At 35.1% G+C, this 26,077-nt stretch overlaps 1 long non-coding RNA gene and 1 other non-coding gene across 2 annotated transcripts in view; one reads left to right on the forward strand and one right to left on the reverse strand.

Moving 5' to 3' along the window:
- LOC118166108 overlaps nt 1-26,077 on the reverse strand; it is a 75,223-nt gene that overhangs the window by 26,337 nt on the left and 22,809 nt on the right. The gene's annotated exons all lie outside the window — the stretch shown is intronic.
- Nucleotides 24,091-24,197, forward strand: LOC118167273. The gene has a single exon (XR_004751070.1). It is a non-coding gene; the product is annotated as a U6 spliceosomal RNA (small nuclear RNA).

Raw genomic sequence — 26,077 nt, forward strand, 5'->3', positions numbered from 1 at the left:
TTATTTTATTTTATTTTATTTTATTTTATTTTATTTTATTTTATTTTTATTACATTCCTCTGAAGTACACTCCATATGAAAAGCTGAATCTGTGGCTGCTTTGAAAATTGTCTGGAGCTATGAGCAAACATCATTTTCTTCCTTGATCAGGAAAGCTACAATTTGTAAGCTATGGCTAACAGATAAATGTCACCAAACGAAAGGAAAAATATTCTGATTTGAAACATGTATTTCCTGAACCTTGATAAAAGTCCATCAAATCCACAGCTTTTTGTATACATTAAATAGAACACTGAGTTAATTGCACCAAAAATGCAGTTCAAACAGTGGTTCTATAAGGATGTTTTCTCTGAGTAACCACACCACAGTAAGGTAGCCAGGAATACATAGTATAGTTTTTACAAAAAGCTCACTTAATATTTGCAATCTGTTTTTGAATATAAAATCTGTGAAAGCAAATATAGCCATTGCTTGAACAAACTGTATTTATGTTATTTTCTGTTCTATCTCATGCTTCAATATATCAAAAAATGTGATGGCATCTGCATATATGCATTTTGATGTTTTCTGTAAGTCAGGAAGATATACTAAAAACCTTGTAAGACATGACATCATCTGTAAAACATCCCCAAGTTAGCATATCTACAACTGGTGGAGATGAAAAGGGAGATGCATATACCAAAGCCGTGGGTTTTAGCACTGCCAGTTACTATGCTGAGAAAGTATAAATTTATTTATGAGTAAATTGTCAAAACAAAACACTTAATATGTTGGCTTATATTGCAAGTCATTGATGCCCTTGGGCTAATGGAATTTATAAGAACTCTATTGATTTTCTTCCTTCTTCTGAGTCAATGCATATTTCATATAGCATATTTTTGGCTTCTTAGGCTCTTTTTCAAAGTTGTTCATTTTCTGGGATAAGTACTGAGGGGAGCATTTCACTATTGCTTATGAAAATAAAAGGCTTTAGTGCTCTGAATTTCAGAGTTAATTATCAGTGAGTAAATCTGTGAAAATTACAGTGAGCTTCATGACATAGAAAGCAAGAGGATCCAGGGTAGGTCATATACCTGTGATTCACTGACTGTAAACATTTGAAGAATACAAACTATGCTTTTGTTTTGCAAAAACAAAACATAAAGTGAGATAACATGAAAAACAAACTATGAGGATCTCCATAGGTATTTAAATAGCTGTCAGGTCATAACTTTAACTGCTAAAAAACAAGAACAAAATAAACAACTTCCATTGACTTAAAATGAATGAATGTTAAAAAAAAAAAAAAAAAAAATAAAAAAAAATGTATTTTTTAAAACAAAGGAAGGAAAACCTTCCAAAAGACCATCCAAAACTTTGTCTGAAGTCAATCCTATTTAAGCAACACTGCTTTTTCAGCGGGCAAAACTTATTTGGTAGTATATGCTGGCAGTACCTCTAAAGATTTAGTTTGCCATGTGAGACATAATTTACTTAAAGTCTGAATGAAAAAAAAATCATTAAAATTTAAACTTCTCTTAGCTTCAGCTTTTCCTTTATCACATTACTCTTTGTAATGTAATCACAGAGTAATTACTCTGTGATTAAAACACATTACTCTTCTGTCTTTAATGTTTAAGTATTTATCTGCCTCCCTGAAGTGTTATTTCACCATCTCTGTTGGAAAATGTAAAGTATTTCTAATATATGTTTAATTTTAAAGGTGGACTTCTGCACAGTTTTTAACCATAGTGTTGTCTGTACTAGCAATCATTGCAAAGTTCTAGTTAAGATGGAAGAACTTCAGAAGAATTACTTACATATACAAATCATGGAAAAAATATTCTTCCATTCAAAAGCAAACTGGAAGCAAATAGAATTCTTATTTAATTTTTCTATACTGGATACCAGTGTATAGCATTCAAGAAAGTCATAAATGGTTTAAGATTAAGATCAACGTGTTTTGATGAAAGTTGTTTTATACATTACTGGTGACATAAAACATATGAAATTTATTGCGACCTAATAAATTTCAACCTAAACTAATGTGTTCAAAATGTGCAAATATATTTAGTGGCACCACTTCTTTTCTGAAACAGTGATAATATAACAATGTTTTAACCACTGTTGTTTTCATGATTTATTGATTTTTCATGATTACCTACAATTCTCTCCTCCTGAGTATGTTTTATACCTTTCCCATTTGCTGGAATTGATACTTTGAAACATACTGGTGGGGCAGGTTTAAATATCTGAATATTTTTTTTTTATATGATTTCACATTTCACGATTAAGTTTGAAACCAACTTCTTAATCAGCAAGTGAGCCATGGAAAAGTACTGGTTTTAAAATAACTAGTAGACATAGCTAAAGCAAGTCTGAATAGAGAAGAATACACTGAATTAAATAGCTGTTCATTGACTAAGAAACTAGCATGTAGAGAAGTTAAACTGTATCTTTTTAATTATTATTATTATATTATAATTCTTTGTATAAAAATATCTTTGGTTTTGTTGTTGTTGTTTTGTTTTATTTTCCTATTTGTTTTCTAAGGGCATATATCTATTTCCTTTCATTATTATATTTAGCATAGGCAGTTTATTGATAATTTCTATGCATTCCTTTTTAAGTTAGAAGGTAATAGGAACCATAAGATAATGATGTTACTTCTTTCATGCCTTCTAGCTAGCTGTGTTTAATTGGACTTTCAATTTTATCTTCATAAGTATAACTATGATGGTGAAGCTGATCTTATGTAATAACTTATCTGCCATGGCCACATAAGCAGCAGAAGAGTGCAAGCAGCTTTATATAGAAATTGTCAGGTTCTTTTACTTTTAAACTGATGTATTTTTGTATTATTTTTTAATAGTAGCAAAGATCTACACGTTTTCACCTTTCTATCAAGGGTAGAAAGCAGAACTGAAAATCCCGCTAACTAAGCAATATCCTGTGCTGCTTTGAAATAGAGTGATGTTAAACATATTCCCTCCTCACATCTTCATCTGTAGATGGCTATTTGTGTAAAATCAGTAATCTTTGGCTTTTCTGATTCTCTTATTTCTTATTTTAAGATGCATACAGATTTCTTTATTTGCATTCCTGACTTGATAAAAAATAAAACTTGATAAAAAAAAATCCAGATATAAAAAGAACACCATACTAAACTGAGTTTTCATATGCTATTCTTAGGTAATTGCATGGACTCATGGTGCACTCTTCCTCATATTTTTTGCAAGTCCATTTTATTTAGAGAGATTTAAAGGCATTTTCACTTTGGTTTAATAAGATTATTTCAAATTTAAACTCTGAAACTTTTTATTGAGGCTAGCCTTTCATATTTTTCCCAGACAACTTTTCTGATCTGCTGCACAGAAATTTTGCTGTTGCCTAGGGAGGAAGAAGTTTCCCACATTTCCCCTCAAAGTCTGAGATTTACTCCAATGCTGTCTTGGTTCTGCTGCAATATGGTATTTAAATTTGTTTCATTTCTGCACATCTAAGTAGCGGAGAACAGAAGTCTCATTGTGGCTATGTATTACAAGCTTTAGTAAAGGCCTGTGATATCCACAGATGTCTTTCTGTATTATTTTTAATAGACACAACATAATGTGTTAATGTGCAGCCCTAGAGAAGGACCTAGGGCATGGCACACTACTGCCTTCCTTAGCAAGACACAGGGCCAACTTCAGCCTTCAATGGAAAGACAGTTCTTCTGCCTGAAGGTGAATTTTGCTTCACAGGTTCTTTCTCAATGCAGAGCTGGGTTTCTAAACTCAATGACTAAGACAAGGCACTGGATGTTACCAGAAGGTCAGAGTAAAACATATGTTGAGACCCCAAATGTGTTATTTTATGTCATTTTGAATTACGTGTCAACTTGAACATTTGGTTTTACATTTACATCTATACCTACACAACAAAATAAGTGTACAAATAATCCCAAGAAAATGTAGATTCCATCCCTTCCTATGCAGTGGATATAGAGTGATGAGAACCTATTTGCTTGAGAAAACCTGCATTTTAAAAATAATTTCATCACATTTTGAAATTTAAGAAGACAGGAAAAAATTACCAGTTAATGACTTGCTTAGAAACAAATCTGTGTATACTCCCAGAAATAAATGAGCAAAAAAAAAGTTATTCAAAGAAAAAATCAGTTTTGCCAACCGAATTCAAAAGAATAACTGGTATGGTTCGTAATCTGATATCAATACAGCATGTGGATTAAACTTGCACCTTTAAACACATTTCACAGATCAGAATTCCAGGCATGAAATTTCAATTTTAATTGTTCAAGTAGTCAATTATAATATTGTATGTTGTAAAATGTATTTAATTATTTTTAAACTGGTTGCATTTCAAATTTTGTCATTTCTGGAGATAATTAGTTTTATACATTAAATGTCTTTGAAAATCTCTTTATAATCTTGTGTTCTGCATTTAAAATCAATTATTGTTTCAGTGTAATTAAATAGTAAGTCAATGTTTCCAATGCTGAAGGTCTTACTGCTTTTGTCATTGTTGGAGAATTATCATGACTCCCAGTTAAGAAATCAGTTTGGTAGAACCGACCTACAGAAGTAGAGAAAGGGTGGGTTACTTTTTCCATAGAAGTCCCAGAACTTACAAAGAGAATACTTCCTTTTCAGCATTTTTATTTTGGACAGACTAGAAGACAGTATGCATTTCAAAGCTGTTTTCTTGCCTCAAGAATCAATTTGGAAAAAAAAAAAATAAAACCTGAAAAGACATATTTCCTTATAGAATCCTTTCCTAAATTCTTTTTTTGTTTGTTTATGAGACTAAAATTAAACCCATATAGTTTCTAAATAATTGATTAGCCTAGATACTAATTAAGTGAATTTGGAAATCCCATCTCTCAGTCATAGAACCAAAAAAACATGTTAGATGATTTCTGGGTGACCATGTTTAGTCTCTGGTATTAAAATTAGTAGGCAGAGCTTTCTTATGAATAACTCAACTGTGCTTTACTTTAAATTGATTCAGAAATAAGTTTGGCCTCAGAGTGCAAAGAAGTGGAAAACAGTCCTGAGCCGCAGTCTTCAATTTCAGCTGTTACATACAAGCAGGACTCCAGGCTCACACTCAAACCTGTGGCCACATATGCTATATAGCTAGAAAGAGGGTAGGAGTAAGAACAACAGTCAAAGGAAAACTTTCAAGAGAAGGACATTAATATATAAATATATATACTACCTTACAAATTGCTATGACTATTGCATAAATGTATAACAGCTTTCCTTAAAAGGCATTCAAAAAAGAAATCACACTGAATCAGATGCAAAAAAGTTGTACTGAGCTGAAAATACCAAGTGTTTTGAGAACAGAATGTCATTCTCATCTGTAATTAAGCTCATTTAAATATGCTTATATCTGGCAGAATGTATGATGAGAGCTATTAACTGAAAATATTGTGAATGGTACAAAAAAAATCTATTAAACCTTCTTTAACATTACTAAACCAGTGCCAAAACTACCAAACTTCTGCTTTACTATTCTGGTCATGATGGTGGGTGTTGTTTATTTAACAGCAGAGTGGCATTTCAGAAAAACAATGCCACTAACTTATGCCAATTGATATGCTACATTTGCATCTTTTTCTGTATTTACATTTTTTAACCACAAATACTTTTACAGATGGATTATGTTTTTAATGGTTGACAGTTCTTGTTATTCATTATGAAAGTATTATAATTCTTTATTGTTTACTATGTCAAACATAAAAGCTCTCTGGCCCCCAACAGAGCTAGAAGAGTCCTATTAGATGATTAAGCTCACAAATCATAAGAAACCATAAAGCAGTAAAATCCTGGGTGAAGCTCACCCAGTATGGAAAACAATAGATAATTTAAGGAGACTCATTTCTCCTACCAGAGAAGTACATAGCACGCAACTCTGACAGCATAAACATTGCTGGTATTCAAAAATGGTTGTTTGAATTAATGGGGTTACCTACTAGCTAAATAATATATCTTTTCTCAAACCACACCAAATTTAAGATAGCGCCCACCAGAAGTAGCAGGATGTCCTTCTTACTCCAAGAGATAGTCAACAGAACAAGGCAGTCCTGTATGCAGATATGATTATAAGTTACTTCATGGCAAACTATAACTATGGGCTTGTCTGAACTTTCAAGGTCATGAAAGCTGATTCATATTTTAAAAAGATATTTAGCAGTCTCAAGATACTGACATATCTGGCTGATTTTACATGATGCCTTTAGGCCTTTTAATAATTTCTGATTATCTAGTTCTTTAATATTATGAACCAGTTTCAGTCATCTAATGAAGAAAGCTTGGGGTCTGTTCTGAATTACAAATGAGATTTTCCACAAATGTTAAGTTTATTCATTATTATATTCAAATATCTTGGCCCAAATATCAAGCTAATAAGATATTTGCATTAATCACAGATACAACTTCTTAAAATGAACTATTTCTGTAAACGAGATGTTTCATTTCCACTAGAAGTATATACAGTTAAACTGATAACATCTATAAATAATTTTATAAATGCAAGTGAAAGGGCTTTGAAATTCTAAATTCAAATGCAACACTAATGTTTCAAAATGTTTCCTTAGTACTTCTAAGTATGTTTTGTAGGAGTAAGAGCATTATTAATTATCAATTTTATAGGTCATTTTTCAGTGGTGTGCCATTACTCTAGAATTTTACTTTTAAGAATCCCTTAATATGAAAAATAGATAAATGTTGTCCAACATCATATTTTCAAACAGTTTAAAATGCACTACTGACAAATACATTGCCAGAAGGTACATTGCCTGAATCTCTTTTCACATCAGAACACTTAAATTTCTAAAACTGAAGCATATTATCAAGCCATTAAAATTATTGTGTCATCATAATCATAGCTGTCCAAGATACTTTTCAATCACCAATCTGTATAAAGCATTTTATTTGTTTTGCATTGCAAATAGTCTGTAAACTGACATGCAGAGTAGGTGTGAATCGTCATTCCTTGTGCTAGTAAACATCAATATAAGGATTAAAAATAAATAGTTCAATTTACCTTCATTACCATTCTCAAATTATGAGACCATGCATATTGCAGCTCTGAATAAAATAAATAATTGAAGAGAGGGGCAAATAAATCTTTAAGATTTAAAATAATCAAAGACAATCTTCAGTTTCACCCAAAATTAAATAAAACTGTAAGTACAATTAAATCTATGAGTATTGAGTTGGATATAATCTTGATAGTTCGTAAACCACCAGCCCTCTACCTAAAGAAAAAAATAAAATAAAATAAATATATATAAGTATATATATATATACACACACATATATATATAACGCCCCCAGCTTCTTAGTAAATGCTAGGAAAGGATAAAGAAGACATGCTGTTCTGTATCTCAACTCATTAGCAGCTAATGAAGCAGAGAATAACAGCAGTCCAGAAGGAAATAGTATATGATTCAGTTGAAAAAGGGGCAGAAAATGAGGATAGATAATGGATGTAATGAGCCAATAGAGAATTTTTCAGGTTGTACCTTTGGATTCACAGATAACTCCAGGTGTTTTTTCCCATTTTCTCATGAAATTAAAGACATGGAGAAAAATAATTTTTTGTTTATTTTACTGCTGATGTTTATTTTACTGTTTATTTTACTGCTGATGTTTTCTCATTCTTATTGCAAAGACAACAGCAGTACCTCTAACTACAATTACGCTTTGTCATGATAAATCTTCAGAATTGCTCTGGACAAGAATGAATGAAGATCACTGGCACTTAAAGTAATATTTTTCCAGATAATGAGCCAATAGATCAGCATTTTCTCCTATGGAAGCTAATAGGAAGCATGCATATGAATACTATTTGGGCGTCAGACCATATAGAATAACTGGAAAAACTTTTTAAAGTGTATAATTTATATCAATAAAAGTAGCTCACTGTAACCTCTACCACTAACAGAATTAGAGTTGCAAGATGAAATTCTGAAATGTATTTTCATCCTAAATCATTTAAAGGATTAAATGTTCTCAAGATATACCTCCTTGGCTATACAGAAAGGGATATAAGAGGTCTAAATAAGTGTTAGGACAGCTAGACTTTCTGTATGTGCTAAATTTCATTTTGGCTTAAAACAGATTAAGTTGAGGCCTTTCTCTTGAATTAAGCCCTTGTCCACAGGAACACAGTTACTTCTTTCCAGTCTCATCTCTATAATGAAAACTATATTTTTGCACACTAATGCTGATGACCATATTCAAACTTTTAAGAAATTATTCTATTATTGGCTCTATATGTTTCCAGATTGACTATAGATGTGTTTCTGAGAAGTTGCTGGCAGCATTATTTACATCTTCACACACACAATCTCTGCAAAGTCTTTGGTAGCTGAAATACTAACATTAGTAGTTTGACATTTAATTAGTCAAGACAAAACTTTCTAGCTTACTCCTAGTTTTTATAGAGGCACATTTTGAGTACTAATTATAAGCTACTTTATCTTCTTCTGTCAAAATAATAACCTTCACAATTACGACTATATACTCCAGTACTATATGAATAAAGAATACGATGTGTTTTTTGTCTTTTTTTTTTTTTTTCTGGATTTTTCTTCTCCTTCTGGTACTTAACAAGTAAATATTATTTAAGCATTTAATGTTTATTACAGAAAAAAAAGTTTTAAGGGCTTCATTACTTATTAAGGATTAATTAATGAACACTTCATAAGTGAAGCTATTGGTGGGAAAAGCCACCTGTGACTGACAGGTTACGTGACAAGCTCAAGCAATCTGCCATATTAGTGGCTGTCCCGGTGGATCTGGTGACCTGTAGTGCCGCAGAGCCATGCAACCATGCTGCTCCATAGCATAAGGTAGAGAGAGATGGGAATAATACAACAGAAAAATCCTTAAGCCATCAGTACTAGCTTACCCCAGCATTGCTCGACATACCCTGGACAATCCAGCAGGAAAGCAGTGACCTGACCGCAGATGAACAGACATTACTTACATTGTAAACTCCTATGTAGCTCTCTCTTCCTCTGGTTCTTCAAAGCACAATGTATTTAGAGACTCAGCTGTATGAAAGGCAGATTCTTGGCACCTCTTCTGTGCATCATTACTTGACATTATTTTAAAGAACAGTATTGCAAATTAAAATTGTAAGAGTATTTTGCTTATTAACATCCTCAGAGACCCTGTTAGGGACACAGCAGGGACAGGAAATCACTCCCCACCCTAGATGTGGTTTCCAAATGCATTTGTGACAGAAGGAAAGACAGGTCAATTGGCTGTCACTCCCCAGCTTTTCTGTTGATCATATTCTTCCAAAAATCTTCTTTCCAGCTACAAATACTGGATGGCATGTGCATATTTTGACAATCTAAATAGTAATTATTCTAAGTTTGATTCCTTACATCTTCTTCAGTTGTAATGTTCTCAGTTTATATGCTAGAAGTTGCTACATCTTTTAGTTCTCATTTAGATAATTTTACAGAAGTTGGCTGTGCCACACAAAAATACATTGGTTTTTACCCTGGAACCCTGTTTTTTACTCCAAATAAGGAATGGAAAGAGGAATCTAAAGTCCACATATATCTGAGACTATTAGTATTCTGCTTACAACAGAAATTCGACAATATCTTACATTATTTTCTCTGAACAGTAGTAAAGATGTAACCAAACATAAACTGATAGTATTCAATGACTATTCCCTTTGCTAGTTTCCTTGACCCTGTCAACTGATGTTTTGAAAATTATGGACATATCTTCCCCACATGTGGAGGAATCTGGAAGTGCAGACAAGCAAACCATCTTTGGCAAGATGGACACATTGGATGTCACCGTCAGACACCCTGTAAAACAGTGTTAAAAACACAGGTGATACTACGTAGAAAAGATGTTATTTTGTAGTGGGTTAACACCCGTCATTCCTGTCATGCATACTATCCACAGGTTGAAAAGGATATAGGGAAAATGTGCCTCAATTTCAACAGATATTTCAAGAGTAATTTAAGAAAACAGAATTGGTTACATAAGTATTGGTACTTCAAAGTTGTTAAACATTTATGTATTAATTAAATCATAAGGAGGAAAATTTCAGTAAGGCTTTATTTTATCCCTTGCCATTTTTATTTTCACCTTACACTCTATCCCCTGCCCAAAAGACTATCAGCTTCTCCCTACATACTATTTTCTTATAAATAGAAATTACTATTTCTTAAATCATTGACAAAATATTCCTGATTCCTGCTAACATTTAAGGTAGAATGTTTCTGTATTTGAGCCAGACGTGCTAGATGTGACACACTACAGCTGGCAAATGATGGGATTTTCAGATTAAAAAATGGCCGTCTGCTCAGCCGTCTACTTTAAGCATAATTCTTAGACGAAATTAATTATATGCCTTTCTATCTTTACATCATAACTTTTCTCTAATGTTCCTAGGTAGTAGCCTCAAGACCATTCTCAATGTAAAAATATCAAATTTTGTGTTCAATTACAAGTGCAACATAAACCTTAAAGGCAGCAATATAATTATTGCCATAAGCTTATCTTTATGTCAGCTTAACATTTGCTAGGGAACAACTTAAGAGTTATTTTTAGGCATTTAAACAGGAGCACATCTGGCATGGGGTGTTCATTAATGAAGTGTGTTAAAACTGGTAAGACATTGCTGATATCGACAGAGGAAAGCATTGAGATTTTGGAACATTTGGCCTGGTATTTTTATGTGCTTCTTTGAATGCTAAATGTTAATAATGATGAATCAAAATCTGGCAGAATATTCTCTTTATAACACTAGCCATAACATTACAATCTTTCAAGGTGTCAACACAAATTTCTGTCTTCAAATTAATTAAATTCAAGCATTTGGGCATACTTCTAGAACAGTATCTCATTCATAAACGGTATTTGGCATCATGTACAGTCACAAAGATAGGCTGTAAATAATCCATTGCTAGACAATCTGATTTTAAAACCAATGCCTGCTAATCATATCAATTATACTTTCCATAATAATAGTTGTGTAAAACATGCGGCATAGGGCATACAAAATATGGCATCAGCAAGCATCCTTTATTTTAAATTAGTTGGAAAAATGTTTGGTACGTGGTAATTTTGATCTTTATAACCTGGAAGAAGTCTTTTCTATAATACACTTCCAGAGGAAGTCTTTAAATACTTCTTTCTAACAAAGCCTGCAAAGTTTAAAGCATGAATATTTGTTCTATACCTATATTAGTTTCACGGCAAACTTTCACACTCTTTTATTCATATTCACCAGGATTTTGAAATAGTCATAATGCACCTTATTAAAATTGTAAAATAATCGAGCAGAATGTGCCACAGACTGTACTTTGTATGCAAATTTGTTTTCCTGGTATGCCATTTATTTCTTTTTGTAGTAACAGCAAATATTTTCTGTATAAAAGCTCAAATAAAAAGACAAAATTCAAAAGAAATGCAATAAATAAATAAAGTAAAAATTAATTTGTGTAAAGCAGGATGATGGATTTTTGTAAAAATTAAATTTATGCTGAAGAATTAGATGTTGGGTAAGCAAAAGAAGCTTTTTGAATTTACTTCTTATCATTACCTATTCCAAATTTCCTGTCTATCCTGAATAGCATGGAAATAAGTGACCACAGAACTCTTTCCTCACTGTTCACAATTTGCTGGACTAAAAGGAGAGTTTCCTCCACAAATTTATATGATGGGCAGACAGAATTTTTTACATTATTAGCTTGAGGCTTATTGGTATAGGAGCAAAATGAAACATGCCGATTTAGTGGCACTTTCCACACATAAGCAACAACACAGTATCAAATTTCCTGACAGAAAGCGGATCAGATTAAACCATGGGTATGCTTTAGAACTTATAAAAAAGATCATGAAATTATTTAGATATTTGAATACTCAGCATCATCCAGAAAAAAGAATATAAAAGGTCAAAGTCTAGCTCTTAGACAAAATTGGGACAAAAAATACCTACATCCTTCCTGACAGATGGAAGAGTTACAGTACTTTATACCAGTGAAAACATTTGAAAACAGGTTATATAACCTATTTCTTACTTTACATTTTCCACTACAGTAGGAAGGTGTGTATAAACCAACAAGACCTATTTCAGGTTTGGTACAGATATTCTATCTGTACATGAGGTAAAGAAATAAGGGAAGCCTTATTTTTTTGATGCACTCAACTTGAAGAGAATTGAAGGAAAAGAAAATTGAGCTCTGTAGTAGCTACAGCCATGACTAGAAATTTCCTCTGGATATATACTTATTACAAAAATAATGCTGGAAACAATTTATACACAATCTTCCTTTTCCACATAGAGAAATCGCTCAAAGATTTCAAAATAATATATTCACAGCAAACAGTAGTAGTACTATGTTTCAAAGCATGAAATAATTCAACATAGACACCTAAGTATTTAACAGCACAGGGGTAAATAGCAGCAATTTTGCTGCCATTTGCAAAAGCAGTACACTCAAGCATAATGTCAGGCAAGAATTATACAAAGCACATCTGGTCAGGGAAGTTCATTGTCTGCATGAGATTGAATCACTACTCATTTCACATTAAATATATACACTAACCTTATTCTCCAGAGATCATTTCTTCAATTCTACCAACAGTAGTGTTTTTTTTTTTTTTTTTTTTTTTTAAGTTTAAACTGTGACAAACATTTGCATATCGTGAAGAGGAAAGGTAGATCGTGGACATACACTAAGAGGAAGAAGGTCTGAGACACCAGAACAGCAGAAGTGATCTTTTTAATTTGCAAACGTCCACTAGAGGATGTTGCTTGAAATTCCTTAGTAACAGAAGGAAGTTATTTCAGGCCTCTGGAGAAAATTGCTTAATTCATTTACATGACATTTAGTGTCATATTCATCCTGAGGAATACACATTTAGTTGGAAGGGAATAATTTATGAAAGAGTATAAAGTAATTCTCAACTTCCAGAGTCTGTATGGAGAAAAGTCTAAATCCTGCTAATGCTCAGGCAAATAATGTAGTAAGAACTGTATTTTAGCTAACTGCAACAAAGATAGTGGCTGGCTGACACTTCTGCATCCAGTCTTGAAGTTTTCCAACTGGAACTGATACTAACTTATGCTTGGCTGTAGTGAGGTTGACATACTCTCAAGAAGCTCTGGAAAAAAGCAGTAAGATTTCATGCCAGTAATAGGAGAGGATCACATTTATGAAGAAACTGCCCTGAAAAGAAAAATTCAAATTCCTCATTAATAAAGCCTGTAGGATCAGTTGAATCATGTTGTCAATGGTGTTCCAGGCACAGGATCAAGGGCAGGTATGCAACAGTGGCATTTGAATATTACCAACCACGGGACCGAGACACTTGAGGCAAAAGTAGTTTGCAGCACATGCCAGAATAAAGTGTAAATTACTGCATAAACACAAGACCAAAATGGCTATGCACGATGCTTGAAATATTAAGAAGGTAAGAATTAAAACCTTACTTCTTAACAGAATTTTCTCTTTTAAATTGTTATTTTTTATTATCTATTTTTGAAGCTCTTGTGAACTGCTGAGTACCTTGCCTTTTTGAAAACTTAACCACTCTTTTAAAGTTTCTAAACTGAAAAGGAGTGGTGTTTCAAGAGTAAGTCAGATAGTTTAATGAACTGGACATCTTTAAAAACCTAACTGTAAGTTGTGCTGCAGTGCAATCAGTAACATTGGCACAGCATGTACAAAAGTTTGCTGTGATTGATGTATGGCTTGATGATAAAGTAATCCTAATAGTTTTCTACAACCAATAGAGGTGGTTCTGCTCTGTTCTTGAATTCTCTTGCCTTGCACTGGAACTGAAAAATGACTGACTCTGAAGTTAACTGCTTAAAGACGGTAAACTGCAAGAAACTACTTTAGTAAAAGACGTTGCTTGTACAACTAGGGACTTCTGATCCCATTGCTCTATCACTGAAAGACCCTGCAAAATATGCAGCCAGTACCTTGAAAATGCAACCAGTATCATTAAGATCTGAGAACCTCTGTTTAAACAGAGAAGAAGACACCTTGTACTTCCGGGCTCCCTATTCATTTGCTGAGGTTATATAAGCCAGAATGACTAAACTGGGTTTCCAGGAAAATCGCAGCTCCCTACAGTTAGTCAATTAAAATGACACTTGTGAGTTCATATGCTACTAACAGAAACGTGTTTAAAATTCTTTAGTACAGGAGGACAAAAAATAATAACAATTTGAAAACAATATAGCTTAAAACAAAACAAAACAAGAAGAGCTTTCTGGCTACACACCAAGAAGATCTCTAGCTACATCGCTTACTTTGCACAAAGATAAAAAATAACTACCCTATAATGGAAAGCCAGAAACCAAGACTCATTCTATGAAACTTCTTCACTTAAAAAATTTGAAAAAACGTGCCAGTGTGTACCTGAGATGAGCATTTCTCAGAAGTAGGGTTTTTTCTGCTGTGGAAAGGGCTTTGCTCTTTCAAACAAGCTCCAACCATTAGTACTGTCTTCAGAAACTTTGTATTTTCTTTCACATGCTCTAGGTAGAGTTGTGTGTGTGTGTGTAATCTTATAAAAACAATGACAGTAACAGTATAAAATTCAAACAATTAAGCTGTTGTAATGGGGGAGTAGGATGTCTGTGTTAAATCATATTTGCAGTTTGGGTACTGTCCTACATAATGTATTTGAATGGTGCAATGTTTGGTCTGCCATAAATAGCAGCTTTTACTTTCTTCACAATTCTACTATATCAGCCATGCACGAGGATAAACAACACACCATAAAAGAGCAGAAGGCACAGTTAAGATAGAATCATTATGCAAATAGGTTATGGCATGCTTTATATGAGAACAGCTTCCCTAAAGAGACCTAATGGGATGACTGACCTATAAAGCATTTAATTTGTTGTGAGCATTTCATTTAATTGTCTTTCAGTTCCTCTAGGAATAAAACTTTTAATTGTAAAAACTTCTAAATGACATAATAGTTGATTTCTCTGTCTGTAACTAACAGGCTCCTCTCACAGTAAAAATAGCTTGCTGCAATTCCAAATCCTGATTTTAAAATTTTGGTATAATTCTGGGGAAAAAAGTTAGGACATCAGACTTCAGTTGACAAAACTCTATTAAAAGAATGTTATTCTAGAAATGTTAATGAGAGTCATGCTGAAGAAAGACTATATATCTTGATATACAAGTATACAACAGATGATCAATTGTTCTTACTTTTGACCTTTGAGTGGTAGACTCAGGATCCATAGTCCTAGCAGAATTGATTATTGTTTGAAGGTTACACACAATAGGGTATAAATAGAGTATATAAATAAATCTTCATTTTATTTGACTAGTGATTTAAAATTTCTACAAAAACTCTATTGGTATCTAGTATTAATAATCAAGTCTGAGCAAAGGGGACTATATATATAAAACATTATGATATGATTGGTTATTTCAATAAAAACCTTGAGATGTGTTTACAAAGATAAACAGATTTTCTTCAGGGAGAGACCAATTTATTTCTCCTAAGGCAGGCTGAAGGTACCTCTTGCAATCGGATAAAGTACGAGGCCACTACTGTTGAGATTCTGGTTTTAAAATTTGTTCTTTTTGTGGATGAACAATGGGATGGATGACATCATTTGAATTTAAATTGCTACAAATCTACTGATTTTTCTCTTCCAAACATTTTTTAAATATACAATTAAAAATCATTATACAAACACAATTCATTTTCTGGAATTAACATACATCTCTGACAGCAACACAAAAACACAAACATTGCTGTTTATAAGCTAGTTTACAAGGCCAATTTAAGAAAGATAAGCTAATTTGAAATAAGAGGAAGAGACATTTAACTGATGATGAATAATCTTCTGTACCCAACCATGGATGAAAAGGGCAGTAAAGTCACTTGGAGATGATACTAAAAGTAATGTCGGGCCTCAAAATGTAACAGATGCAACTGCAAATTCTGGCAATACATCTGGATTCTAAGTGATGAGGACAGAGTGATTCTTATAATCGTTTTGTTGGAAGTACATAGTTGGAGAAGGAATCACAGTGTACATGGGGAACAGGTAGGAGTCCGGGCTGAGGTGTGAGAGACAAAAAATGCCTTGTTGCTTTTTCATAGTATTTTCATAGTTTTACTACAGTTTTGTGAAACAGAGTATTTAGGATGGTTAATATTTAATTGCAAACCTGCCAAATTTCACTTGTGGCATTGTGAACATAATGGTTTAGTAAGCACTGAAGAGTAACCATTACTGATGCCATTAACTGCTTTAAAATGATTTTTTTTTTCTATTCATAAAAAAGGAAAACAACAACAACAACAACAGCTGGCTAAACAAATCATGGAGAAAGTAGAAGAGATGTTTACAAAAATGCAGTTGTATACAGTAAGAATGTCCTGAATCAATGCTATCTACACACCAATTTAATGTTAGTGAAGATGGGTTGCTCCCTGAAGTGTTTATAGTACAAAACCTTAAGTAATTCACAGTGGGACGAGTGGGAAATCATACTTGTTTAGCTCCTCTAATTCAGAAGTTTTTCTTCAGAAAATACTAAATTCAGCTCTGCACAGATTAATGCTCCTAAACTGATTTATATTCTAGTCCCTTAGTAAAACATCTGTTAAGTTTCTTCATATCATATGTGTGTTAGGCAGACAGCCTTAGGGTTTTTAACTACAATAAATCCAAAGTTGATTTTCCAAACCTATTGCTATTAGGGCAGATTTCCATTTCACACCAATTTCTTCTTAGATTTATTTCCTTTAAAACGTATTTGCCCTCTACTAATCAAGGATGTTTGGAAATCTCTGTGATTACTTTCCCTGTGATCATCATCTCTACTGTCCCCTTGGTTAACACTACTTATTCTAACTGTCTCAGATACCTACAACACTGTGGAAAAAATATGTCCCAGTTTTACCAGAAAAAAAAAAAAAAAAAAAAAAAAAAAGCAGCCCAATCCTAATTTCATTTCCACAGTTTTAAATAAGTCATAGTTCTTAACCTAGAAACGTTTTTTGTTGTTGTTGTTGTTGTTGTTTTTGTTTTGTTTGTTTGTTTTGAGAAATGGAAAGCACAACTTTCCTCCCTCAGCACTGGTGAGTACCTGGCGTACTGTGTCCTGTTCTGGGCTCCCCTGTACCACACAGAGGGCCACAAAGATTATCAAGGGACTGAAGCATCCCTTCTTTCGGCTGAAGACTCCCAGCATTTTATGGCCTTCCCTCACAGGAGAGAACGCTCAGAGGCAGATCTTATCAATGAATATAAACACCTGAAGAGAAGGTGCAGATGATAGAGCCAGGCTCTTTTAAGTGCTGTCCAGTGGTGTCCAGTGGCAGGACAAGAGACAAACTGAAACATGGGAGTTTTCATCTGACCATCAGGAAACACTTTCTCACTGTGAGGTGACTGAGCAGTGAATCAGTGACATTTTTTTTTTAGTAAGGCTGAATTTTTTTTAGTTAATAGCGTTAAGTTAATCCACAGAAACACAAGATAAACATTTTGAAATCCAGTTATATTTGAGCTGTAAATTCACAAGACTACATTTTGGATTCCATTGTTAACTATTACCATATTTCAAGCAGAAAAACACACACCCTCTTAGTATGTTTTTTCAACACCTGTATTTATAAATATGGTGGTTTTGCATAGATTACTCTCCAGAAATGTTACAGTACTGGCCTGTTGTCATCTGTGTATCTCAGCACTTCAGTTATTTGATGTGATTCATTTATGTTGGTGTTGGTGGTATGCAGCAAGTTCACATCCTCCTTAAGTTGTATAAAAATGTTGATTTGAACAGTGCTCACTATAGATAATCACATTTCATCACTGTGGTACAATCTGACTTTTGACATCTTCATACTTGGCAAGATTTTGAATTCAGCTAAAAGCTCTTATAAACTGTTGCCACTGATGTACTCTACAGTAGGAGGTGAACTGGGATCATATTTATGTGGTTTAATCAGAAGTCACCAATGGATTGCAGTAAGCTGCAAGACACATTGATTTGGACAGTATGCAAATTTTGCATGTGTGCTCCGTCTCCAGGAGTCAGCACTTCTTGTCTCAGTAACACAAGAGTTTAACATGGTAATAATTAATATGGGAAAGCTACAATGGAAAATATATATTTATATATATACATACTTGACAGTTACAAAGAAAACAAGGAAAAAAAATAGAAGCTTCTAAATGTGACCTCTTCTGTCCTTTCTGTGGGATTGGACATTCTGATTACTTATATGCCACTAGCTAGAAAAAAAAAAAAAAGCTTTATTGGGATGAGGCTAAAATTGTGAAATATTAGCTGAGAAAATGGTAATTTTCTTCATTGGTGATTTATTGATTTATTCTAGCTTCAGTTAATGTGTTTTCTTAAGCTTTTGGATAGTGTCATCTTCATTCTAAATTGTAAAGTTTCAGACATGCAGCTGTATTATTAAAATTTCCTTTTGATAGAATTATACTATCATTACCAGGTAATGAGCAGAACATTACTGACTTTGTGAGGATTCCAGGATTTTAATCTAAATTACACTACACTTTGGTCTGATTTAAAAGAATAAATTGTCTCTGAAGTCTACGGTTTCCTTGGTGAAAATTTTTCTTATGTTATAATGTGAGTAGAAGAAACGTAGATAACATTTGAAACTTTTGTAAGATTACCTTCCAATGGTGCAATATATTAAGATCATACAAAAATTGAATGATGCTGAATGAATGGAGTAGAAAGCATGCAATTATGACAAAAGTGGGATTAAATAAAAAAGGTTAAGTAAAAGGATGACATGAGAGAATGGGGAAAAAAAATAAAGGAAAAATTTCACTGTACTTCTTTTCATAACTCATATATACAGGTTGTATTAGTCATAGATTTATATAGACCACATATATAAATTTGTGAAATATGGTGCTATGAAACTTCAGAGAGAATCAACTGAATGTGTTTTAAATGCCAAAAATTACTAGTAAGTAAACACACATGGACAGAAGGTAGAAATATTACAGTATTTTTGCTTGAGAAAATAACACTCTAGCTTCTATGGGTTTCCTACACCTCTCAGAGATTCATATTCTATTTTTCTCACTCTCCATACTATATATGTATGTTTATACGTATGCACACACTAGTGGAAGTACAAATGGAAATGTAACAGAAGTTGAATCTGACACAGATATGTACAGATTTGACTTTTTTTTCCCCTTCAAAAACAACTACTTTAATTATCTCAAATTTGTAATAAAATGGAACAACTACACATTCACTAACTTATAGAAAAGCCATATGCCAACAGACTACACGAGGAATAGAACTAACTATTGCACAGCAAAAAATCTTATCCAAAGAACTTCCTGTTCAACCTTACACCTGTTCAAAATGGAGAGAGATATGTGCAAATCTAAAAATTTTGCAGATAGAAATGAGGGAAAAATGAAATCAAGCATTTTTTACCAAAACGCTTTATATATAAATATATATATATATATATATATATATATATATATATATATATAATAGGTGTGATAATAGGTGTGAGTAAAGCAGTGGAGAGCTTTCAGAGCATTCTGATCTGAAAACCACCTGTATCTTTAAAGAATGTCCATTCATCTGATATTCAAGAACATCATTTAAATATTCATATAGACTAATATTAGTGACAGACTGTCTTTGTAGAGAAGCTCTTGGGTTTACCTTTGAGAATGCTCACCACTGCATGTGCTCACCGACTCTGATTCCTGAAAAATTTCCAGAAGCTGAACTCCTTAAAGTACTTTTTTTATTCTAGAGAATTGTATCACTGTTTATTTTTTGTTTGTATTAACAGCTTGTCAGGCTAGTGTTACCCTTTTGTAACTGAAGAGTAATTATGATCAGAGCCACCTAACTCTTTAAGGATCCTTGTGTAGAATCACTCTTCATGGTGATGATTCTCTCTCACATTGACATTATTTTATGATGATGTGTTAAAATTTCAATCACAAAAGGTCAGAGCTGGCACTAAAAGAGCAGTGATTTATTATTCATAGAAAGATTGCTTTGGAACCCATAAAGCATTCTGTAGTAGTATTAAGACAAAAGCTACAGTCAGAATAGTAGTAATACTACAATACAAGGGTATTTAAGTGCTGCCTCATCAGGAATTACAGTAATAATCCCATTTATTTAGCAATTTAAAAACTACAGTTGTATCCCTGTTTCTGTTTCTTGTCTGCTAATTAAAGACATAAAATAATAATTGGATCAATTACAGTCATAGTTGGTGCCCAATTTTTTTTTTTCCCTATACCCACTACTCATTTTAATATTAAAGATATACTTTTCTTATAACTGGACACAGATAGAAATTAGCTAAAGAAATATGACTATTACAAAGCAAATATGATCAAGTGATCAAGTACATCTTTTTAAGAAACCAGAGTAGATAAACCTTGATAACCAATCTCTTACAAAATAATAGCTCAATGGACATTCTACGAAACATATTCATCTGTTTGGAAACATATACACTTAATTAGGACTCTAATTTTGAACCCCATCCAATGAAACTGTGTGGCTATCCATAGCAGTGGGATAATCAAGAGCTAAGGTGTAGTCACAGTGACTAAAATAGCAGTAGGAAATGAGGTACCTCATCATTCTCTGTTAACAAGGAAAGAGGCTTTGGACACAGTGGGCTGTCGGCATGTGTAAGAACTCCAGGTCATTATCTAGACTGAACATTAATCTCCTTTGGAAGAATTCTTACATTATGAAGTGAGATGAGAAAAATAAGTTCTTAATTGTTACGATCTACGCCTAATTTGTCTACAGTTGAACATTTACTTGGACTTCACGTTCATCACAGCAAGCAAAAGGACTGCTAACACTAAAGCAGCTGGATGAAAATGTGTACATAGCCCTTCTTCTTGAATGGATCCACAGAACACTCTTTTCAAACATACTCTTAAAAAATAATATGAAATGGAGGTTATTTAGGGTACTACTATTACAGATGAAAGTTTTTCAGTTATCTTCATCTCATCATGGCACAGTACCAAATATCAAGGACAGTTTACCAATTTTTATCTCAATCTACCAATATAATAAATACTTCATTTAAATGATACCGATTTTGCTGAATACTTTGCTGAGTTGTTAACAGCAGTTTCCCTCTCAAAACATGTACCTTGATAATATATATATATTTTTTTTTGCTGCACATGAACTATTTAAAAACATTTTGTGGTTCAAATTGAGTTTTCATCTTAATTTCTTGGAAGTCTTCGATTATGTAACTTATTTCATACTATGCATTAAAATATTATTTTTTAATTCTCATCACCATCATTAAGACATTTCATAAATTCACATGCTCATCTTCAGCAGCTGTATCATCAAAGGTGGGTAGAAAAAAGGCTTTTAAATAAAGCCAATCTTAAATCAGAAAATCAAACATGAAAACATTTCAATTTGTACAAAATTCTATTTGAGGACCAAAAAGCCAGATTTATTGTTTCTTTATTCTTGAGAAGTAGGAAAGCAGACAAGAAGGCAGGCTTCTCTGCAGTTATCCAGAGTCTGGAAAAACTGAGACCATGGAATAAGTCAAGATATGTTCTAAGACCTCTAAAAGACGTAGAGTCATACATAGAGCAGAAAGGTCTGAAGAACAGGACAAGATGAGGAAAACCAAACCCCTTTGAAATTAATACATTGCTATGAGGTTTCAACATCAGAAACTAGGTTTAACCATCCTTGTCAGTATGAAAAACCAAGTAATATGAGCCCCTCGTACTTCAATTTTATTTTTTTCCCCTGGTAAATTAAAAAAAAAAAAATCTGAATAGTTTGACCATGGAAAATAATCATACTTCAAGGCACAACAAGATAACAAGTATTACCTGGATAAAATAATAAGCATTTTTCTTAAGTCACAAATTACATCTGCGACAAAACCAGAAATAGAATAGTTATACGCCAATCCAAATTGTTAGATCATCGTCTTTTCTCTTGCTGGAAACATTTATTTTCTGAAAAACAAAACAAACAAACCAACAAACAAAACCATATAGTTTCTCTAATCAGTCACTATTTTCTCCCTTCTTTAAATGGAAATTTTGAAGTTTCTTTAACAGAATAAAGACTTTTGGTGAACTCCGAATGCTTATGAGAAACAGCCAAGTTCATGATGTTGCAGACCACGGATTTTGATCTGCTTGCGAGCAGAAGCTATACTATTCAGAAACCAAGTATTAGTGGAAGAAAATGCTAGAATACAGCAAATTTTAGTGGTTTAAATAATGTCTGACCTAATAATATACTGCTTTAAAATATTAAAATTTAGAATCATGAAGATTACTATTACACCTGATATATGAGAATGTTTCAGCAAATTCCATTATAAGTATAATGACAGCTGTTTCAGAACTGCTGATCTTGACAACTTTACTGAACTGGTTATAAATCTGGAGAAAACGTACCCCAAAAAACAGCTGGCTACGTAAGGGAAAATCCACAAAATTGTTGAAAGGTACTTAAATAGATGCTAAAAGCTTCCTTTTACGATCAAGATATGTATGCCAAAATATATATTACTCATTACATATTGTGAAGACAACGTAAGTAGGTTATGCATTCACATCTTACATTACAATACAGTATTGAAAATCATAGAATCAATCATAAAATGGCCTGAGTTGAAAAGGACCTTAACGATCATCTAGTTTCAAACCCCCTGCTCAGGGCAGGGGTGCCAACCACTACAGCAGGCTGCCCAGAGACACATCCAGCTTGGCCTTGAATGCCTCCAGGAATGGGGCATCTACAACCTCTCTGGGCAACCTGTTCCAGTGCCTCACCACCCTCCAAGTGAAAAACTTGCTCCTAATTTCTAACCTAAATCTCCCCTGTCTTAGTTTAAAACCATTCCCCCTTGTCCTATCACTATCTACACATATAAACAGGCATTCCCCCTCCTCCTTCCCCCTCCTGTTTATACTCTCCCTTCAAGTAATGGAAGGCCGCAATGAGGTCTCCCCAGAGCCTTCTCTTCTCCAAGCTAACCTAGCCCAGTTCCCTCAACCTTTCTGCATAGGAGAGGTTCTGCAGCCCTCTGATCATCTTAGTGGCCCTACTCTGGACCCATTCCAAGAGCTCCACATTCTTCCTGTGCTTGGGGCCACAGGCCTGCACGCAATATTCCAGGTGGGGTCTCACAAGAGCAGAGTAGAGGGGGACAATCACCTCCCTCTCCCTGCTGGCCACCCCTTTTTTAATGCAGCCCAGGATATGGTTGGCCTTCCAGGCTGGAAGCACACACTGCTGGCTCATGTCCAGCTTCTCATCCATCAGGACCCCCAAGTCCTTCTCTGCAGGGCTGCTCTCAAGTTCTTCTTCTCCCACTCTATATAAATACCTGGGATTGCCCCAGCCCAAGTGCAACACCTTGCACTTGGCCTTGTTGAACCTCATTAGGTTCCCATGGGCCCACTTCTCCAGCCTGTCCAGGTTCCTCTGGATGGTGTCCCTTCCCTCTACTGTATTGACTGCACCACTCAGCTTGGTGTCATCTGCAAACTTGTTGAGGGTGCACTCGACTCCGTTGTCTATGTTGTTGATAAAGATCTTTGTTACGCATACTGTGTGCATTAGTGTAAATCCACCTCAGCTGGGCCACCTGCTTTGAGGGAGAAGCCCTAATATACTCTTGATGCTCGGTATCTTATTCTCAGGTGTTTCCATAGTAACCAACCTCTCACCAACCCTTGTGTCCTTCCTGCAAAATGTTATGTCATCCTCATCATTCACCAAGATATAAGACTGCAAGGTCTTACTAGCACATTCCTTGCCCACTAGAACTGGCATGTTACATTCAGGCTCCTTCCTAGTTACCCTGGTTCCACCTCTATCCCCCTCATACCTAGTTTAAAGCTGTATTCATGAAGCCAACCCCCATCCTAAACCCCTTTTTTGCTGGCGGAAAAAGCTAGTCATGTCTGTTTTAATAATGTCTCATGTAAATTGACCCAAGGTCAAAAAAAAAAACAAACCCCTGCCAGTGACAGTAGGCTCGGAGCCAAGCATTAATCTGCTGGCTCATCATGCTCGCTTCGCCAGCACATATGCTAACATTGGAACAATACAGAGAAGATTAGCATGGCCCCTGCACAAGGATGACACACAAATTCATCAAGTGTTCCATATTTTTTTCGTCTCCAGTGAAGCTGCACCTCAAGTACTGTGTTCAGTTTTGGGCCCCTCACTACAGGGACAGAAGGACATGGAGGTGCTTGAGCAAGTCCAGAGAAGGGCAACAAAACTGGTGAGGGGTCTAGAGAACAAGTGTTACAAGGAACAGCTGAGGGAGCTGGGATTGTTCAGCCTGGAGGAGGCTCAGGGGCAACCTTATCGCTCTCTATAGGAGACCTGTATCAAGGTGGGGATTTCATCTGTTCTCCCATGTGCCTTGTGACAGGACGAAAGGGAATGGGCTGAAGTTGCACCAGGAGAGGTTTAGGTTGGATATTAGGAAGAATTTCTTTACTGAAAGGATTGTTAGGGATTGGAATAGGCTGCCCAGGGAAGTGGTTGAATCACCATCCCTGGAGCTCTTTAGAAGACGTTCAGATGTAGAGCTTAGTGATATAGTTTAGTGGAGGACTTGTTAGTGTTAGGTCGGAGGTTGGACTTGGTGATCTTGAAAGTCTCTTCCAACCAAGATGATTCTGTGATTCTATGTCCAGTCCCTCATTATTTCCTGTAACTGGAGAGAGGAGAACACAACTTGTGCTCCCAAACCCTTGGCCAGTCTCCCCAAGGCTCTGAAGTCCTTCTTCATAGTACTTGTAGGAGTTCTTCCTATTTCATCACTGCCTACTTGAAACAACACAAGAGGGTACTAATTCTAGGGCCATACCAGCGAAGGAAGCTTCTTCCTTACATCCTTAACCCGGGCCCCTGGGAGGCACCAGACGTCTCTCTGTAGTGTGTCTGGTCTGCGTATCAGGCCTTCTGCTCCCTTCAATGGTTAGCCACCAATGACAATGGTCCATCTTTTATTCTTTACTAAGAAGGTTTTAATACAGTGGGTAGCTTGGTTAGACTTTGCTGACGCCTCCAGGTAGGAAGAACCACCACTCTCCCCATTGTCCAGTTGTCCTTGCAGAGCAATGTACCTGTTTTGCAAGGGCAGCTGGGGAGGTAGGGGAATCACCGCATGGGTACACCTGCTATGCTTGTAACACCTAGCAAGGACCTTTTACCATTGCCCTCTGTCCCCCAATTCACCACCATCGTTGTTAGAGGGAGAAAAACAGGCGGTTCACAATAGTGGGAACTCTGCCTGCTGTTCCCCTGCCATTAGCTGCTCGCAAGGCAGTATGGACTGATGTGTTTCTCATGGAGCCTCTGCTGGCTGCCTAAGCCTCAGGGATGGTAGGGACTGGCTCAATCAATCTCCCTCTCACTCTCCCTAATGCTCCTCAGCCTCTCCACCTCTTCTTTCAGGTCAGCCACAAGGCTGAGTAAATCATTCACCTGGTCACATCTGACACGGGTGTTGTCTGTCATGCTGCACTGCAAGGGCCAGGCTCTGCCACTCACTGCAACCAGAGACCTGTGTACTCGTGTTTGTGTGGGGCCTCCACACATTTCTGGACAACAGCCTTTTACCGGAGTGCAACCATAGTAAACCAGCAGGCTTGCTAGTACTCTCTGCTGTAGCTTTCTCCCTAGAATTATAAATTGTAGGAGGCAGAGATCCCACATGAGAGAAAGGGAGGAGAGAATCCTCCCCACACTCCTCCCTGCTCCACCTGAACTGCCCCGCACAGACTGCCTGCATGAACTTCCAAGCCGGTCCTGTTTGCAGCACTCCCTAGGGTCTGCTTTTATACGGTTAGGGGGTGACTGCCTCGGCGAGTGGCTGCAAAATGTCAGCAACGCCTGATTTAAATGGCTCACCGTTGCCAGCTCCGACTACGCCTCGTCAGCCTCCCTCTCGAGGCCTGCCGTTTCCTGGCGGCTCCCTTAGCTGCCTCGAGTGGCCTCGATGCCAGAAAAAAAAAAAAAAAAAAAAAAAAAAAAAAA

This window comes from Oxyura jamaicensis, chromosome 4 (assembly GCF_011077185.1).
Source record: "Oxyura jamaicensis isolate SHBP4307 breed ruddy duck chromosome 4, BPBGC_Ojam_1.0, whole genome shotgun sequence".
NCBI classification, from domain to species: Eukaryota; Metazoa; Chordata; class Aves; order Anseriformes; family Anatidae; genus Oxyura; species Oxyura jamaicensis.